Here is a 21,892-nt window from a genome sequence, read left to right on the forward strand (position 1 = left end):
GAATTGCTATCTCATTTTTTCTAATTACATTCATGGATACCATTGTGGAATAATGATGATTGTAAGATCTATTTCATAAATGGACTAAATGTGTTTATGAATTTGTAATTTTCCTAAAGTTACCCAGGTAGTAAGAACAAAAAAGGAAAAATTAACCCTCTTCTCTACTGTTTCTTCTCTGCAGTTATCCTTCATATCAGGCCTTAAACTCAAATAACATTTAGACTTTTTTTCTTTAAACAGGATTGGAAGTAGTAGAATGTATGTGACTTGAGCTGCATTTTGTCATCAGAATATGATCCTTGAAACTAATGATTTTCAAAATGCTCACTTTCTACATCTTCCTGCACAGACCATTCCCTAGACTCAATGTTCCAAAATCAAAACTAAAAAACAAGCCAGAAACTAATGTGAAACTGACTTTTGCTGCTTGACTGATGCTGTTATTTGTTTATGAAGGTTACTGAAGGGAAGACCAAGACATTTCCACTTGGAAGTATATAATGCCCTCAATAGCTCTAAGATCCTAAAGGTAGCAGAGACAATATTGGAATGAAGGAAATCAATAGTCACACTGAGTTACTAAATTAAAACCAAGAAACAACCCCTGAACTCCAGGGCTATGTGATAAAATAACTTAATAATTCACTGTAATAGTAAAACTAATTTAATAATTCACTTTAAAAGTAAAAATATATACATCAGTGTTAGAGCTTCTGTAATTTTCTGAGATCAGAGTAGAAATTTATCAGCATATGCACTGTTACTACAATGTTTAACTCTGTGAAGATACGAGCTGATTCCATTCTTTTGTTAAGTAACATTTTGTAATTATACTCTATACATCTTCACTAAATTAATGATGCTTTAAATATGTATATTTTAGGAGGTTGATATCTAATTTATAGGAGAATTCAAGTTTAAGGGTACATTTTAAGAGAACTTTATCTTAATGACCCTTTGGGTAACACTTTGAGAATATCTCATTATTTTTATGTTCAGATTCTCTGGGACTATGAAAAATGAATGTCATTGCTGGAACTTATTTTTGTTGTTTTTCTTGCTGATATTTAGGAGACATTTATTTGAGCAATATCTATCCATTCTCTGAACCACAATATAAGAATTCCTATAGAACTGTATAATAAGTGAGGTTAAGTCTGCTCTATAAATGTAGTTTTGGTCCATTTAGAATTAATGTTTCATGGTCAGTATGAACAATATTTTGTTACATGAGCTATTGCTTGTGTGCAAAAAATAGACTAGAAAACATAAGCCGAAGAAAGGGTTTGCCAACTTGGAATTTTGGTCCTAATTCCTGTCATTAAAAATAATACTTTCCAGTTTAGTGGGGCGAGGGAGAGGATTGCTTGAGCCCAGAGTTGGAGATCAGCCTGGGCAATATAGCAAGACCCTATCTCTATCAAAACTAAAAAATTATCCAGGTGTGGTGGTATACACCTATAGTCTTAGTTACTCAAGAGACTAAAGTGGAAAGATCACTGCACCTGGAAGGTTGAAGCTGCAATGAGCCATGATCATGCCACTACACTCCAGCCAAGGCAACAAAGTGAGGTGTTGTCTCAAAATAATAATAATGATAACACTTCCAAGTTAATGTTAGTGTTCATAAATATTGTTTAAAATGTGCTTTCTACCTGCTTATGTTGCCTTCTTTTTATCTGAAGAAAAAAACCCCATTAACTTTAATTATTATGTGCAAGTAGTTCTTTTTTCTCCTCATTCAAAATAATTATTAATTATTCATTTATTCAGATTACAAATAATATTATTTTTAAATAAACATTTATTTTAGAGAAATTTATATTTACAAACTATTGCAAACATTGTGCAAAAAGATCCCATATCCTTCATGCTCAGTTTATTCTATTTAATAACACCCTATATAGTATGGTACATTTATTACAATAAATGAGCAATATTGTTATTATTAACAAAAGTTAAACTTTATTCATATATTCTTAATTTTTACCTGAGTGATTTTTATGTTTTATGAACCAATCAACAATATCACATTACATTAATAGTCATGTCCGTTTAGATGGCTGAGACAGCTTCCTAAATGTTCATGGTCTGAGATGATCGTGACAGTTTTGAGGAATATTGATCCAGTATTTGGTAGAGTGCATCTCTATTTGAATTTTTCTTCAATGCTTTTTATTTGTATCAGATTGGGCTTATTGGTTTCTTGGAGAAAGACCACAGAAGTGACGTTTTAATCACACCATACCAACATGATTTATTAATGTTGATATTAACCTTGATCACCTGGATGAGGTTTTTCTTGTCAGGTTTCCACACTGCAAAGGTATTTTTTTCTCCCTTCTCATACTGTCATCTCTGGAGGTGTCAAGTCAAACAGAAAGTCAAGAAGGAAGACAAAAACAAGGATACAAAAGAAATTTTAAGCCTCTGATGCCTACAACTAAAGCAAATATTAAACACAGCCTCTTATACAGATTTATATAAATCCCAACACTAAAGGTACATTTACTTAAGTTCATATTTCCTGATACAAAACATGTTCTGCTTTCAAGTCATGCCAAAAGGTGGACACAAACAAACAATAAAAACCAATTCAGCCACTGTCTGAAGAGACAAAGTAAGGTTCAAAACAATATTCTAGTAGGACAATGATACTGAAATTATAATAATTTAAAAGTATCGTGTTAATAAAATGAAAGGCTTTAATAAAAAATGTTGACAACATAAAAGAATTGATGAAGAGGTGGGCCACATAAAAAGACAGTAGACAGCAACTCTAAGAATGAATCAAAAGAGAATTCTAGTAATCAAAAGCAGTGTATCAGTAATGAAGAATAATTTAGATGGTCCTCATCAGAAGACTAGAAGTGGCTGAGGAAAGAATTATGAACTTGAAAATAGATCAACAGAAACTTTCCATACTAAAAAGAAAATAGTGACTAGAATGAAGAAGGAGCAGGAAGAGGAGGAGGAGAAGAAGGAGAGAAAGGAGAAGAAGGAGCAGAAACCAGAAAAGACCATTCTAGTGTTGTGAGCAATTTCAAAAGGTGTAATGTATGCATTATAGAATATTAGAAGAAGAAATAAAGAATGGAGAAGCAATATTTACAGTAATAATAATCGAGATCAATAACTTTCCAAATTATCGACAGATGCCAAAGCACAGATTCAAAAAGTTCAGAAAATACCAGACAGGATAAATTATAATTTTTAACAATAAAACATAAAATCAGGTTGATATTTAAGAAAAGCAATTATATTTAACATATCTGGGAAAACAAACTAACAGGGATTGAAAACATGAAGGAGTGGGATTATTATCATCCTTTCTAACTCTGTTTCTTTGATTTGAAGCTGCAAATTAATTTTAAGTGACACAATGTAGTTAACATTTTTCTCCATCAGATGACTGGACTGAATGGACTTTTATCTTCCAAATGAAAGCTGCATGAATTAAACCTATTCCCATAATGTCAGTGAATATGTGTTCTAGATAGTTTCCATATTTATTTGTATTCATTTAGATTCCCAAGTTTGTTGTAGAAGATATCAAAAGTGATGATGTTTAGAAATAGGTTTAGTGCTTATTGTCTTTTATTTGAAGCATTACTATTATAATTATGAACATTAGTAAGCTGACAAATCTAATTACGCCTCCAATTATATGCCTTATATGTTGTTTAGGTTTTTAATGCTTCCTTTAACGGTTATTTTAAAATTAATACCACTAATATTGCTTTTAAAGATATTACTATGGAAAAATTCTAACATGGTCTGTAGACACACTGTGTGTGTTGTGTCAGTGTTGCCTTAAAATATGTGATTCATACTGCTTTTTGTTGTTATTGTAAAATATACATAACATGAAATTGACAATGTTAAATATATTTAAATGAAGTTTACAGTGGCAAATGAGGCACTTCTCATTAATATGCAATCATCACCAACATTCATCTCCAGAACTGTTTTACCATCACAAACTGAAACTGAGTATCCATTAAGTAAACACTAACTTGTCATTACCCTCACCTCCAGCCCATGGCAACCACCATTCTACTTTCTGTTTCTGAGTTTGGCTACTCTAGATACCATTTTTGTTGAAATCATAGAATATTTTTTCTTCTGTGCTTGACTTATTTCACTTAGCATGTTTTCAAGGGTCATCCATGTTGTAACATGTATAAAAATTTCTTTTTTTCAGGCTGATTAATATTACACACACACACACACACACACACATACATATATATACATAAAACATTTTGTTAGTCTATTTATCTATTTATGGACTTTTGAGTTGCTTTCACCTTTTGGCTATTGTGAATAATGGTGCAGTGAACATGGGTATACAGATATATTTATATTGCTTTACATTGCTTTTTTATAATGAACAGGAGAACTTCAATTAATAGAGATGTTTACTAAATGTGACATTTTTGGTTATTCTTTGAACAAATATAATAGCTAAAAAAAGGGCCCCTTTTAAAAGTCCTTTCCTGAAATATTTCTAACTACAGCTGATACCACAATTACAGTTTTTTACACTATCATATACTACTTGAAGGTACTTATTTCGGTGGGGGTTGGGGGTTTCATTTCTTTACTCACCCATGTAAATCTCCTTAAACAGCACTATCAGCTAAGCTAATGAAATCATGCATGTTTTCTTGAGCATCATAGCAGTATAAGTGCAAATCATCTTTCTGGATCCCGGAATGGCAGACACAGCTATGGCTGAATATTACATATTCATATTACATAGCTTCATAGAATCCCATATTTTAAAGTGCCTGAGACTTCCAAATTGCCTAATCCAAATTAAATGAAGGACTTTAAAAGTCAGCCCATCAGTTGAAATATCCAGTAGGGACAAATTAGAGCCTTATATTTTAACACTTATTAGTATTAAATCAATATTTGTCAATAATCTAATTAGTCAAAAAGAGGCCAAGAGTCTTAGCTGGCAGAGTAGCTGAGTTTGTTTTACTTCCTTGTTGCTTGAGTACCTTAGAAATCATTCAACAGGACAGAGAAGATCATGTATCAATAGCAATTCCATTTCACAATGAATATATAAAGGTCATAGAGTTTTGTAAATAAAATTACATACCAATAACATTCAAAGCAAAGCCATTGTAAATATGAGGAGCAGACTTCATTATACTTTTCTAACTTACAGATAAATATAAAGTATGCATAGGCATAGGAATGGAATAAGAGCAAGACACACTTGCACACACATATACATATGTTTTTCCCTCTTAAACATACACATTTGTTTCCCCTCATATCTATATTTTTAGGAAAATTCTGCTGTTTTGTTGCAAGGTAATTTTATTTCCATATCTCTTTCATTTTCATTATAATTCATGACAGTTTCTGGATAAATAAATGTGTGTTAGCCAATACGCTGGTTGATTGATTGAGTGATTGATTACTTTAGGCAGCAAGATGGATGGTTTGAGCTTCAGTATCTGAAAGAAGGGTGTTCATAATGAAATCCAGAAGGAAAGTGGGAAATTATGAGATTTTTTAGCTTCCAAACATTTAATTTTTAAAATTGTAGTATCACTTCCATATAATAAAGTGTACAGATATCATGTTCATTTTAATGAGTTTGGACATTTGTGGATGTATATATTCATTGCTGTAGAAAGTTCTGTTTTGAGCAATTGCATTCAATTTCCCCCACCTGCAGAGGCAACAACTTTATGATTTCTATGTTACACATTAATATCTGCTCTTCTTTGTATATATATATAAGTTGAATCCTACAACATGTACTTGCTTGTATCCAAATTCCTTTAATCAGAATAATATCTGTAGGCTTATCCATGTTGTCAAGTGCATCATAGTTGACCCCCTTTTATTAATGGGTATTATTCCATGATATGAATCTACCATGATGCAATTATCAGCTCTCTTATTGATGGACAGTTGAGTGTTTATAGTTTTAAACTGCTATAAACAAGACTGCTGGAACAATCTTGCTTATGTCATTGTATTTCTTTCCCTAGTGTAATAAAGTAATGCCTGAAATTTTACTTACAGATGTTTAAAGAACTCAATTTCATAAGAAGCTTGAAATAGTTTTCCAAGTGGATGTGTATTTTATATTTTACATTGCAATCAGCAATATGAGTGCTCTAGCTACTCCAAATCCTCCCCAGTATTCAATGTTGCCAGTCCTCTTTTTGCCATTAGGAAATGTGCAAAATAGGTCTTACTATGAACGTTATGTAGATTTCATGATGGCTAATGATACTGAAGATCTGTGCATGTGTGCTTATTTGCTATTTTTATATCATCTGTTATAAATTGTCTTTTCTAGTCACATGCCCATTTTCTTAATTTTATTATTTTTATTTCTCCTTCCATTTGTGAAAACACTTATTATATTCTAGATACAAGTGTTCTGTCATTGTGACATTTTGAGAATGTTTTCCCAAGGCTATAACACACCTATTCTTGATTTGATGAGCGAAAAGTTTAATTTGCTGAAGTATAATGCATATATTTTTCCATTAGTGGTTAATTCCATATATTTCCTGTCCATGAAATTTTTGTCTACTCTAGATTCATGGTAATATTCTTCTAATTTTGATGCAAGATGTTTAATGATATTAGAATTTTACATCTATGATTCAGATAAAATTAATTTTTTGTGAATTCCAGTTTAAATATATTTTATCTATAGAAATATGGCATTTCTTTGACATCATTTATAAAAACACATACATTTCCTATACTAACCGATTTGAATTGAATAATCAGATTTAATATCATAATGCCTTGATTATTCTAGCATTACTATAATTTTTGTATCAGTTATATAAAGTGTTTCAATTTTGTTTGTTATCATAACTTTTTGGCCATAAAATATATTTTGTATTTCCACATAATTTTAAAAATTTATTTGTCAATTTCTAAAAAGCTGGCTATAATGGTCATAGGGATTTTGTTAAATGTATAAAGCAAGCTGGGTAGAATTAAATTCTCATGAACCTTGTTTTCTCCAAGTCATTTAAATGATATATATATTTTTTATTTATATTTCAATTTTTTCTCTTTAATGTTCAGAGTAAACATTTGGCACATTTTCACCAGATTTTTTCCTAAACATTTGATATTTTTGATTCTTTTGAAATTATAGTTTTTTTATTTTAGTGCATCACTGTAATATAGAAGTACATTTTTCAATTTGACCTTAAATGTTTTGACATTGATAAATTTGTCAGTTTTAGATTATCTGTTAGAATTTTCATATCTTCCTATATACATAATCATGCTTTCTATGAATAAATACAGTTTAAGTCTTTAAATAGTTTCCCCCCTTTACTGTTTTTTCTTATTACACTCTCTAAGTGTTCAGTGTTATGGTGAATAGAACAAGTATGAGCAGGTAACATTAGAATTACATGAAGTTTTACATTCAGTATTTCACCATTAAGTATTATGCTAACTGTAGGACTTTTATAAATACTCAATCAGATTCACTGATTTTTCCTATTTCCTTTCATTTCTACTCTGCTGACATACCTTATGGTGCTTTTTCCCCCAATTCATGGAATAGGTAAAATGCCATTTTTCCTTTATTCTGTTATTGGAGTAATTGGTACGAACTGATTGTTTAATGTAAGTCAACTTTAAATTCCCAGAATGAGTTCTACTGGGTCACAATGTATTATTTGACTTATATCATGCCTGATTTACTTTTTCCCCAAAGTTTATTATTTTTTAATCTATGTTCAAAAATAATATTGGTTTATTTATTTTCTGAAAATATCTTAGTCAGCTTTTGATATAATGGCAATTATAAAAACAAGACACATTGTAGTTTCCATTAAAGATATTTACAATCTATCATAAAGACACTGCACATTGATAATTCGACAAAAAAAATTTAAAAAGGACAGAAATTTATAAAACGCATTTTTATAATCCATTCTTTTTTTTTGTTTTGAGACAGGGTCTCACTCTGTTGCCCAGGCTACAACACAGTGTTGCAAACATTGCTCACTGCAGCCTCAACCTCCAGGACTTAAGCAATCCTTCTACCCCAGCCTCTCCTATGGCTGGGACTGCAGGTGTGTGCCACCAAAACTTGCTAATTTTTTTATGTTTTTGTAGAGATAGGGTCTCACTTTGTTGCCCAGATTGGTCTTGAATGACCGGGCTTCAAGAGATCTTCCTGTCTTGGCCTCCCAAAATGTTGTGATTACAGGCATGAGCCATCATGCCTTGCCATAATCCATTCTTATTTTTGTTTTCTTCTAATTTTTATTCTAAATCTTTTTTCTTTTTCTTTCTTTCTGTATCAGTTTTATAGATGTCTCCTTCAATCCTCTTAAAGATACCTGTGGTAGATCAAAAGAGGCTCCACATTCTTTGCCATATCTCTACTGAGAAATATGAACTATTTCATTTACTCTCAGATATTCCTGGTCCTGTGACTGGGTTTGACTGATAGAATACAGCAAAAGAGATGCTGTGATTAATTCTGAGGCAGTGTCCTAAAAAATTTGCACGTTCTACCTTCACATCTTGAAGTATTTCTTTTCAGAACCACCATGCTCTGAAAAATCCAAATAAACTGGAGAAAGAGCCATATGAGAAGAGCAAAGTCATGCTGTCCAGTCTCAGCAGAGCCCCCAAGGCTACAGTCAGCAACAAGTGACAGCCATGTCATCCAGATGTCTTGAATGTTTCAGCCTCAATCCTTCAAGTGAACACAGTTCCAGACAACAGTACATGAAGAAGAAAGACTATGCAGCTGTTCTAAGTCAATCTAAAAATAACACCATAAAGCTACACTTCGGTTTTCAGCCACTAAGTTTTGAGTTATTTGGTATGCAGCAAAAACAGATAATAGAAATACATACAATTTTCTAAATATTCTTCTATTTTTCTCCATAGAATATTTTTATAGTCACGTTAAATAATGCAGGGAGCATGCAATACTTAAGCAATTGTTAAATAATATAAGTTTTAATATAAATTAAGACATGAAGTTGAAAAGAGTACAAGCAAGTTTCAATCCCAAGCCAAGAACATAAAAACTTCATCATGTCTTATTTCAGGAATCTATTGTTACATGGTATGAATAGAGCTAGGAAGAAATTCATGAACTGAAATATATAATCTTGGCAAAATATAACACTAAAATACTAAAAACTATCAACAATATCCCACGGACTGGGCAGAATTGAACTAGTAAACCTCAAATACCAGTTAAAATGTGAACCTGTAGTATTTAAATTATGTCGTTGGACTATTTCTAAAATGATACTAATAGCAATCATTTATCAAGCATTTATATGAATTACTGCAGGAGCTCCATGCACACTCCTTAAGAAAAAATGAAGACTTACCAAATATGCAATATTGTATTGTAAACTGTAACCCTGTGCTATTGTCTTTCTCTCTATTGAATGATCTAAAATTGTTATGATGTGTACACATTTTACATTTATAACATTCATTGACATTTAGTCTAATTATTAGTACAGCTTGCATAGTCTATTTGTATTAGTCATGTCCATATTTGCAAATCAAAACACAGAATTAACTTTTTGAAGGCTACGTAGGAGATGGGATTCTTTATTTGGGGGATGAAGGAAAAATATTCTATATTTATCATATGCTTTGAAATGTTTCCATTGCCTTTATTTGACTGATAGAGATTATTGTGTGTGTGTGTGTATTTATACCTGTGTGTGACCAAAATGTATGGAGTCACAAAAAAAATTCCACTACTTAGTTTCAAATATTTGATCTTTGAAATTCATTTAGAATAAGTTACATAATTAAAGCTGTCTTAATTTTTTTAAGCCAAATAGCCCTTTATAGAGTTTGAACTGAGAACTTCTTTGCTTTTGTAATGTTCTTGTAATTAATTCAAAACCCATATGTACTGTCTCAAATTGTTACAGGTAGTTAGATAGGCATGTGCGGGGCAGGAGAGGGCTTTTCCCTCACTAGGACTGTCAGGTGTTGGTCTGACATTTATAAAACTTCTTCTCTAAAAATGATAATTTGGCAGCCGCAGGGAGAGACAGTCTCCTAGTGATCCAGAGCTATTATCATTAAAAGTGTTAATTGAATTGCACATGCCATGGAGAAGTAACTTCCTGGCCATACACACTAATAGATAAAATGGCGAAATGTGACCTTCCGGGTACATTCCACGGGAAAAGGGAAGAAAGCCTCAGATGGGCATGTGCCCAATTTCCTAAACACGCTAGGCGTGCTCAATTTCCAGAAGTAAAGAGGGCACTGAGCATGCAGGAAGGTCATCCTAAGGGAAGAATCATGGGAAAGAGGGTGAGTCTATGAAGCCCTAGTGAGAGGTGACAGCGTGCTGGCAGTCCTCACAGCCCTCGCTCTCTCTAGGCGCCCCCTCTGCCTGGGCTCCCACTTTGGCGGCACTTGAGGAGCCCTTCAGCCCGCCGCTGCACTGTGGGAGCCCTTTTCTGGGCTAGCCAAGGCCGGAGCCGGATCCCTCAGCTTGCAGGGAGGTGTGGAGGGAGAGTCGCCAGCAGGAACCGGGGCTGTGAGTGGCGCTTGCTGCCGAGCTGTAGTTCCGGGTGGGTGTGGGCTTGGCAGGTCCCGCACTCGAAGCAGCCGGCCAGCCCTGCCGCCCGGGCAATGAGCGGCTTAGCACCCGGGCCAGCAGCTGAGGAGGGTGTACTGGGTCCCTCAGCAGTGCCAGCCCACTAGCGCTGCGCTCAATTTCTCGCTGGGCCTTAGCTGCCTTCCCGCAGGGCAGGGCTCAGGACTTGCAGCCCGCCATGCCTGAGCCTCCCACCTCCTCCATGGACTCCTGTGCTGCCCGAGCCTCACCGATGAGCGCCGCCCCCTGCTCCACGGGCACCCAGTCCCATCGACCACCCAAGGGCTGAGGAGTGCGGGCACAGGGCGCGGGACTGGCAGGCAGCTCCACCTGCAGCGCGGGTGCAGGATCCACTGGGTGAAGCCAGCTGGACTCCTGAGTCTGGTGGGGAGGTGGAGAACCTTTATGTCTAGCTCAGGGATTGTAAATACACCAATCAGCACCCTGTGTCTAGCTCAGGGTTTGTGAATGCACCAATGGACACTCTATTTCTAGCTAATCTGGTGGGGAGGTGGAGAATCTTTGTGTCTAGCTCAGGGATTGTAAACGCACCAATCAGCGCCCTGTCAAAACAGACCACTTGGCTCTACCAATCAGCAGGATGTGGGTGGGGCCAGATAAGAGAATAAATGCAGGCTGCCCAAGCCAACAGTGGTAACCTGCTCAGGTCCCCTTCCACACTGTGGAAGGTTTGTTCTTTTGCTCTTTGCAATAAATCTTGCTACTGCTCACTCTTTGGGTCCACACTGCCTTTATGAGCTGTAATACTCACCCGGAAGGTCTGCAGCTTCACTCCTGAGGCCAGCGAAACCACGAGCCCACAGGGAAGAACGAACAACTCCAGATGCGCCGCCTTAAGAGCTGTAACACTCACTGTGAGGGTCTGCAACTTCACTCCTAAAGCCAGTGAGACCATGAGCCCACAGGGAGGAGCGAACAATTCCAGACGCGCTGCATTAAGAGCTGTAACACTCACTGTGAGGGTCTGCAGCTTGACTCCTGAGCCAGTGAGACCACGAACCCACCAGAAGGAAGAAACGCCGAACACATCCAAACATCAAAAAGAACAAACTCCAGATGTGCCACCTTAAGAGCTGTACCACTCACCGCGAGGGTCCATGGCTTCATTCTTGAAGTCAGTGAGACCAAGAACCCACCAATTCCGGACACATTAGGATGAAGGTAAAATGTTCTCTGACCTTCATGCGCCCTCTGGGATATCTTCCAAGTGAACTTTTCTTTCTTTCCTGTTCTAAAGCCTTTTTAAATAAACTTCCACTCCTGCCCTGAAACTTGCCTCAGTCTCTTTTTCTGCTTTATGCCCCTCAGTCGAATAAATTCTTTCTTCTGAAGAGGCAAAGACTGAAATTGCTGGGGATCCATATGGATACGCTGCCCATAACTCAAAGTAAATCGGATTCCTGCCACTGGTAACAAAATAAGTAACTTGTAAGAGTTGTCTGGACTGTGGAATAACTTCTTGGTTAAAACATAGGTTTAGTTTTAGGGACTTTCCTGCCTTAGTCAACTTATTTTGGTCCTGTAATACTTAGTGTCTGGGTCTGTAAAATTGGGATAATAATAGAATCTAACTCATAAATTTGTTCTAATCTGTATAAAACACTTTAATGCGATGATAGAAAAAGCTATCACTCAATAAATGTTAGTTGTTATTGTTACTACGACTGAAAACATTCTGATGTTACATAATTTATTTATATTCCACAACTAAACACATGTATTTCATATGGTAGGCATATGGGTTAGTTGGTTGATTGGTTGACAATGTTCCTCGATGTCCAAAACCATGTCTTACTTCTTTTTGTAGATGAAAAGTCCAACAGAATTTTCAGATAGCACCGAGTAACAGAAGAGCCAAATGGATACACACACCTATGGAACTAAAATTATCAGATTTTCAAAGTTATGTCAAACATAAGTAAACAATCTAACTTAGTATAGAAGTGTAAGCTCATTGTGTATCTTTTACATTTTAATCTTTTAAGATATTTTTGAGAGAAATCTTTATATTAAGTGAAACAGTTTCTGTTATTATAGAACAGATGTTATCATGAAAGCCATTACAGGAATTATTTATAATGCGTTACTGAAATCAGATATACAAAGTTGTAGGATTTTCCTTTCCAAACTAGTGGCTGTATCTATTAATTCTCTTGTAACATAATTAAGTATAAATAAAATAGTCAGAAATAGTCACTACTTATTCTTTATTTTTTATTTATTTAGTTATTTTTGAGACGGAGTCTCACACTATCACCTGGGCTGGAGTGCAGTGGCGCAATCTTGGCTCACTGAAACCTCCACCTCCTGGGTTCAAGCGATTCTCCTGCCTCAGCCTCCCAAATAGCTGGGATTACAGGTGCCTGCCACCACGGCTGGCTAATGTATTTTTAATAGAGGCGGGGCTTCACTATGTTGGCCAGGCTGGTCTCTAACTCCTGACCTCGTGATCTGCCCGCCTCGGCCTCCCAAAGTGCTGGGATTACAGGCATGATCCACTGCACCTGGCCAGTCACTACTTATTCTAAATAAAACAAAATCCATTAACTCTGAATAGAAAGAACCTTTTAAATTTCCTCTTACTTAATGCTTAAACCTTTTCATTAACCTTTTAGCAAACCCTGTGCTAGGGATTGTTTCAAGCCTCAGGATGATTTTACAAGAATAAGGAAGCCCACAGGCTAGGTTGAGAGACAGAGAGTTTAATAAATAATTAAAATATAACATAATAAAAGCCGTACTAAATTATGCATAGAGGGCTCTTCAATGTTGTGCCGAATATTCTTTGCTTGAGGGAAGGTCTAAATAGTTTTCTTTGTACCGACTGTGGGGCACAGTCAGTCAAGGATAGCTAAATATCTTAGGACTTGCCAGGAAAAAGACTAGCTAAATGATTAGTTTTTGTTGTTGTCATTTTGTATTTACCTTAAGTTAGTATTCTTTAAACTTGAAATTTAGCAGAGGTGTGTACAATACTTAAATTTTCTTCCATCTAAAATTGATTGAGACTCATTAACCCTACCAACCAGTTCAACCCAAATCCACAACTAGGAAGTTAACAGAGAGCAAACAAACAAAAAACGCTAGCAAATGAAGAAATTCAGAAAACTGTTAAATATTTTAGATTTCATTATTAATATTCATAATATCTTACAAGTATCATAAAAAGACACTGCACACTGATAATCTGACAAAAGGCATTACTTAAAATATGAAAAGGACAGAAACTTATAAAATGTATTTTTATAATCCATTCTTAAATTTTCTCTTCGAGTTTCTATTTTTTCTAAATCTTTTTTTATTTCTTTCTGTATCAGTTTTATAGAAGACGTCTCCTTCCATTCTCCTGAAGACACATACGTTAGATCGAAAGGGGCTACACATCCTTTGCCATTTCTTCTAATGAGCAATATAGCCTACTTCCCCTTCTCACAGATCTGGATGGCCCTGTGATTGGTTTTGACCAATAGAATACAGCAGAAGAGAGGCTGTGGTAATTCTCAGGCAGGGTCCTAAAAAATCTGCAGATTCTGCCTTCACATATTAAAATATTTCTTTTTGGAACCAGTATGCTCTGAAAAGCCCAAATAGGAGAAAGTCCATATGAGAGGAGCAAAGACATGCTGTTCATCCTCAGCCAAGCACCTAGGCTACAACCAACAAATGCCAGCATGTCAGCCAGCTGTCTTGAATATTTCAGCCCCAGTCAATCCTCTAGGTGAACACAGTTCCAGACAACAGCATGTAAAGCAAAAGACTACAGTTGTCTGAGTCAATTTAAAAATCATAAGAAATTAGCAAATGACATAAAACTGTTTTAAGCCAGTTAGTGTTTTAAGCTACTAAGATTTAGGCTATGTTGTTATGTAAAAATAGAAAAATAAAGGAAAGAAATGCATAAAGGTTTTCAAATTGTTCTTCTGTTTCTTACCATAGAATATATTAATGTATTTATAGTCATGCTCCTTTTCCTTTTTTTTTTTTTTTAGATGGAGTCTTACTCTGTTGCCCAGACTGGAGTGCAGTGGCATGATCTCAAAACACTGCAGTCTCTGCCTCCTGGGTTCAAGTGATTCTTTTGCCTTAGCCTCCTGAGTAGCTGAGGTGGGACCTAGGTGCCCACCACCAGGCCGCCTAAGTTTTATATTTTTAGCCGAGATGGAGTTTCACCATGTTGGCCAGGCTGGTCTTGAACTCCTGACCTCAAGTGATCCACCCACCTTGGCCTGCCAAAGTGCTAGGGTTACAGGTGTGGGCCACTGCACCCAACCATCCTTTTATTCTTTAGAGTGCTGCTTTATTTTGCTGATTCAATAGCATACTTGTTCCTTGACATCCATAGGTGGATGTGTGTACACATGTGAACATTAGTTTAATAATAGAGTGCCTTATTCTTGAAAACTACCTCCTTTAGGATGTAGTATCTCACTACCTGTTTCCTTTCTCTCTTTTCATTTTACTTGATGTTCTGAAGTTAAAGTAGATTTTTGAAAATTAACTTAGGGCATATCTGTGTGGTGGGGAGAGAAAAAATGACCAAATTCATTCCGAAATTGTACCTTCAAAAAGTGGCACATCAAGAGTAGTGCAGTGTCTCCTGAATACTCCTGAGGCTTTCTGGTGGTACAGAATCAGGGACTCTGAAGAGTGGTAAGTGGGTTATAGACAAGTTACTTTCTCTCAGTATTTGTTATATTCTTTTCATAGAATTTCGTTTTATTCTTTCAGTAGATTAAACTTATTTTTTTACTATGCCAAGCATAGATGCACCTTCATTTTTTTCTTTAAAAGTCAGGTCAATTTTTTTCCATACCTTATCTACCATAATTTAACAGAAATTGTGTCTTTATAGGTATTTTGGTGTTAAATCTGAGGCTACAATACAGAAAGTGTTTTTTAAATTGTTATGGTATTCATAACAAAATTTTCTACTTCTAGCCATTGACTGTCAAACATAATTCCACTCAAACAATTGAAAATCATTAAATTTTCCAATAAGCTCATGTCTGTATCTGCAAATTAATCATTTGGGTTCATTCAGTATTAACATTGATGCCAATATATTATAAAGAGAACTAATAGTAATGCCAATATTTTTCTCACTCAGTTAACGTATAGGCAGAAAAATAAAATAACTTAGTAGAACATCAGTGAAATAGAATCTGGGAACTTTTATAGATACTGAGAAAAAAAATAAAAACCCAGTGCTGACACTTTGGTCAAAACAGTCATTATCTTGCTATGTTTGAGTAAAGGTTAAGAAATTTCATGATTAGAATATTACTAAGTCATTTAAGTCATTAAGATTTAAATAGTGCAATGTCTCCTGAATACTCCTGAGGCTTTCTGGTGGTACAGAACCAGGGACTCTGAAGAGTGGTGAATGAGTTACAGGCAAATTATCTTAGATCATTAAGACTTAAGTCTTAAGACTATTAAGTCATTTTTGGAAGTTGGGTATAACCTATGTAAGCATTAATTAGTTATGTTATTTTCATAGACAGACTTTGCATATACATATGTGTGTATGTGTATGTTTGTTTATGAATATGAATGAAATAAGCATACAGCAGAACAAATATATCACAAGGGAAACATCATATATTTAACATTTTATAGAAAAATAATGTAGTTCTTACCTTTTATTAATAATACAAAGTACAGTCTATTTTCAAAATACACTTATATCTGAGGTATATTCTACAAATGAAACTGCATTTGTCTAAGATGTGTTTTCCAGAAATGTTCTTATCCATATTTGAAAGTGTAAGTAAGTCTTTGCATAGTAGTCATCTTTGAACCTCTTTTAATTTAAACCACTTCTGGCAATCTTTTAGCCAACCATTTCTTCTTTAAAAGGGACCTTATTGTTAAGTACCAGATAGAATTTTCAAGAGGATTTTTCCAGTCACTAAAAACAAGGTCTAACATCATCTCCAGGTATAATTCTGAGTCAACATAGTGAGAGAGGGCTTGCCTCTTCATAAGCCAGAAACTAGTTGCAGTGTGACAAATGTTTCCAATATAGTTTTGTGTCTTGCCTATCTCCAATAGCAACTTTCAGCTACTTCTTTCCCCTTCACCTTCATTTTCTTTTCCATTACCTCTCATTTCTACCACCATTGTTCAGGAAAAATATGACAGACAATTTATTATTTTCTTCATCACATTTTATTAGAATTGTATTACAGGCAAGATCATTGAGAGGCTTTATTCACAGGAGCAGGGAGAAAATCTCAGCATTTCTTCTCCTGAGGGACTCAGAATTGGACCATTTTCTACCAGGTTATTGTGTGTGCTTCAATACTATTCAGTTCTTTCCATTTCTAATTCAGAATCTATTTTTTTCTAGAACTTCCTAACTTATTCACAGCTCCCTGCATTCATCTTTCTTTGTCTATACAGAGAGAGACACATTTATGTACAGATTACAGATTGATACATAGTTATTAAAAGAAATATTATATTTATATAAATTTACAAAAAGATGCATTCTATTTTAATGGAAAGGCATATACCTAATATTACACTATAATATGGAAAGATATATACATAATATTACATATTGATATATACCAAAAATCAGGAACTATATTCTCATTGATATTTCATCATGTAATGAAAGAAAAATCAACAAAACACAGTCTTAGTATCACTGTCACTGGTAGATTTAACAAATAATGTGGTCTGAAATCTCAGTGTTCAGCATTGTCCTTTCTAGTCAATAGCATGAAAGGGCATTGGAAGCCTGAAGTGTGTTACCTGCTTAATTCATTTATCCTCCATTGTACATGTGGTTTACCTGCAACATATGTAATATTTTAAACAATGTTTACTTTCTAAATAATGTGTTATTTCTCTCTATTTTTTTTTTCCTGGATAGCACAGTATATAGACAGTATAAAGCAAACTTACAAAGTTTGATACAAGCAGAATATTTTGCCAGAGGGTTTTTTGACTAGACAGATATCTTTAATTGCAAAGTCTGAGACTGCCCCAAGGTGCTGTTTCTAAGTTGTTGAGTAGGGGGTCATGGAATACCAGCATGTTTGAAAATAAAAGAACATTCTTCGCAAGTCAAACGAAGATAATGTATTTACAATTTCATTTTTACTTGGATGATTTGGATCATTTCCAAGTGTAAAGCAATGAGGTAACTCTTTAACTTTGAGAGTCAAACAATAAAAAGATCTTTATCTATAAGTACATCCTTCTGTGTCTCAGATATAGTATGAAATGGATTAAAATACAAAGATAATACCACTGATGCAACAGTAGTAAAACAGCCTTTTCTTTCTAAATTCAATTCCCTATAAACTTCAGATATTTTATTTTTGCTAAATTATAGTTAGACTTTCTGTAGAATTTTTTGTTTTAATTTGTCTTATCACCTACTTTTTTGTACAGTGCCCTCTCACCTTTATTTTTTTGTATATAAACAACGTAACAACTGGAGATTTCTTAATAGCATACTCATATCTAAATAGTAATCTTTTACATCTTATGCAAGGAAATAATAATATGTTTGCAAAGCAACATATGATGTTTTACCCAATTCCTGGAAGGAGTTTCTGAGTATAGTTGGGGAGGTCAAGCATTGAGGCAGAGTTCGGTGACAGGTGCAGGGATAGATAAAAAATGACAGTGAAAACTAAATAATCATAAAAACTTAATAGTGAAGATTCCTTAGAAGTACTTGCTTCACTCAGAAATGTCTTCAGAAACTTAGTCATGAATGATTCTTCAACCTCTGCTTGAACTTTCATTTGTGGAAATCTTCATGTTTACAAGCCAGCATTTTCTATATTTTAGTCACATTGGTTATTAGAATGTTTAAAGCAATTTTTTAGCATAAGGTAGTATTAACCAAACCTTCTGATATAAGTAGCATTAATCAATGCATCTTAGTGCAAATTGAGTACATTATCCCATTTATTTTCACTGATTAATTTTTCAATTCAGGCACATCTAGAATCAGTCTGTTCTCATTTTTTTTATGACAATAGAGTTAAAGATTATTTTGGAAAAAAATTTAAAAAAATGTCCACCACTCTTTATTCCTATATATTTCCTTTTTTTGTCTTAAATAATCTAATAAAAAAAGTTCATTATTGAATTCTGCCTTTTTATATCTTTTCCCACTTAGTCCCAATCCTTTGTTATACAGACACAAAGTATAAGTATATATATATATTTTTTTTCAGGCTATCAATATTTAGGTAACACTCTTATTCCCTGGTTGATCTTTCAATTTCCAAGTTAACAGTATCAGGTAACAATTAAAGATTAATCAAATATCATGATTTCAGAGCCCTTCGTGTTTCTGATGGTGGGGCTTCAAAACTGATGTTCAAAATGTAGTGCTTTGACATGTTGAACTGAAGAAGAAACCTCTAGGTCTCCCTGACCCTGCCCACACTGCCCTGTCCTTAAATCTTCTGTTTCTCCCAACACACAGAGTGAAATTCTCTGACATTCCCTTATCTGCCTAAAGTCTAGACTTGCCAAAGAAAACAATTAAACTTGCTCCCTTCCCTGATTTTCTCATTAACCAAACTCATATCATAGGAAGAAAGACTAAAGTCTGTCAACAAACCTAGACAGACTTTTGTCACAAATCATTGTCCTCTTTTCAAGCGCATTGAATCCCCCTTAAAATCAGTCACTAGCTCCCCCATATTATCCAACTCCCTTCACTTCCCTTACCCCTAAGAAAAAATGTAATAACCATTCATAAACCATTACATGGTGGGGTAATCACTCTATGATTTTCCCTATTTGCACAATAATAAATTCGTATGTCTCTTATTACTAATTTATCTTCCGTCAGTTGATTTTCAGAGAACCTACAGAAGGTGAAGAGGAAGTTTTCCCTTGGCCTCTACAGTTTTAGTGTCACAAACAGAACACTAAATACGCTCTGATATTCTGGAAGCCATAGTCACGGGAAGCCAGGACCTTACAAGCTGGCAGAGGGGTGAGAAATTCTTACCAGCCAGGCTCCCAGACTCTACTGACTCTGGTTGAGCAGATGGTAAAAATCATATTTTGTCTCTTTTTCCTCCGAAAACTTTGATTAATGAGAGAAAAGAATCTGTATTACTTGTTGTAGGTATAGCAACTCTGGTGTACTTTTAGTATGAATATTAATATTGTTTCATACTTTTCCTCCTAGTTTTTTCCTTTGTCTTTGTCTTTCTATGTTGTTCTGTCATAAAGAGAGGTACCCTGTGGTAGTACATTGGCCTAAAACTCCCAAACCCATTGTTCAAGCGACTGCTGCAGACTGGTCAGTTTTGCAGTTCTGGCCAGATAGGTGGCTATTTAGACAAACATTGCTCTGGGTACCCACAATAAAAAGCAGATGAGATTCCCCTCTTGTCTAATATTTTATGTACTTTAGAGATTGACTTGTGACCAAGTGGGAGCACTTTCTCAACTTTAACCATCTGGGGTGCATGATATTTGAGTCATGTCTGGTGGCCAGCCTAACAAGACTGGGAAACCTAAAAAATGCAAGATTTTAAGTAGTATACTTTTTGTTCTGAACATGTCATATTCTCAGGGAAGTTTATCTTATGAAGTCCCATCCTTAAGGAGCTTTTGTCACCTCAACACTTGTTGCCTTGTTAGTCGTGGGAAAGTCTAGTCCCAGGACTGCCTACCTGTGTCATGGATTGAGTCTATGATTGGTGGCCCACCACAAGTTTGGGGTATTGGAGGCACTGTATACATAAACATACAATTATCTTTAACCATCTATGACAAAAACGAGTCTTTTGAAATTTTATCCTACCCTTGGAAGTAAACTTTTTTGGGTGGGGATTTCTGGAGCTACCTCTTCTATATCCTCTCTAGGGAATTCCTCTTCTATACCCTCTCCAGGAAATACGTCTTGCTTATATGGTAAAAATTTATTCTAAACTTGGAAAATTGCCTGCTGGATTTTTCATAAAGAGGTTACTGGGTTGATCCACTATTTAAATAATTACATCTTTGGTAATTATCTGTGTGACTCTTGACTTGTGGGGGTATCCATTTATTATTGATACTTTTCTCTTCCACAGATGGCTTTTGACTTTCTATCTTTTCCCATCTGTAGATCACACAAAGTTTTAGGGGTTTTGAATATAGTTTGTCAACTGAGAAGGTGAGATGGTAGACAATATGGCCAGATAGAAATGTGGGTAGTCCCCATTTGCAGGGAGCAAAACTGTCCTTTCTTTGAGTTGCTGTTGGGTTGGTTCTATACTTCGCATCTCTTTTGAGACGCCTAGTTTGTCCTTGGTTAATTCATAAACTTTGTTAAGGCTTACTGATTTTGGTGAGTCACTTGGAAAGGTACCTTTGGTTTAAAAGAAAAAAAATAATATTTAAAATCTAGGTAAATTGACTGTTTGTCCCAGCTAACATTTAATAAGAGATTTTCAAAAATGTTTATTTTAAAGAGATCTATCATCAGAAGTCAGCTTAATTAAAAGCTGATAGTCAGGCTATGGCAGGAGAATTGCTTGAACCCAGAAGGCAGAGGTTGCAGTGAGCAGAGATCACAACACTACACTCCAGCCTGGGCAACAGAGCAAGACTCTGTCTCAAAAAAAAAAAAAAATATATATATATATATATATGTATATGTATGTATATAATTCCTTAATATCACTAGGCAAATATTTGTGAGTGTGTTCTAATTTCTCTGACATTGTCATATTTAATTTGCAACTAATTTGATTGAATTGGGATCCCAAGAAGGTATATAAATTCACCTCCCACTAGGGAGGCCTCACAATCATGGAAGAAGGCAAGGAGGAGCAAGTCACATCTTATGTGGATGGTGGCATGGAAAAAGAGAGCTTGTGCAGGGAAACTCCCATTTGTAAAACCATCAGATCTTGCAGGACTCATTCACTATCTAAAAAAGAGTACAGGGAAGACCCGCCCCATGATTTAATCACTTCCCACTGGTTCCTCCCACAACACATGGGAATTGTGGGAGTAAAAATTCCAGATGAGATTTGGGTGGAGACTCAGCCAAACCATATCATTCCAATCCTGGGCCCTCACAAATCTCATATCCTCACATTTTAAAATGAATCATGCCTTCCCAACAGTCCCCCAAAGTCTTAACTCATTTCAGCAGTAACTCAAATGTCCACAGTCCAATGTCTCATCTGAGACAAGGCAAGTTCCTTCCACCTATAAGCCTGTAAAATCGAAAGCAAGTTAGTTACTTCCTAGATACGTTAGGAGTAAAGG

Source organism: Pongo abelii, chromosome 2, assembly GCF_028885655.2.
Source record: "Pongo abelii isolate AG06213 chromosome 2, NHGRI_mPonAbe1-v2.0_pri, whole genome shotgun sequence".
NCBI classification, from domain to species: Eukaryota; Metazoa; Chordata; class Mammalia; order Primates; family Hominidae; genus Pongo; species Pongo abelii.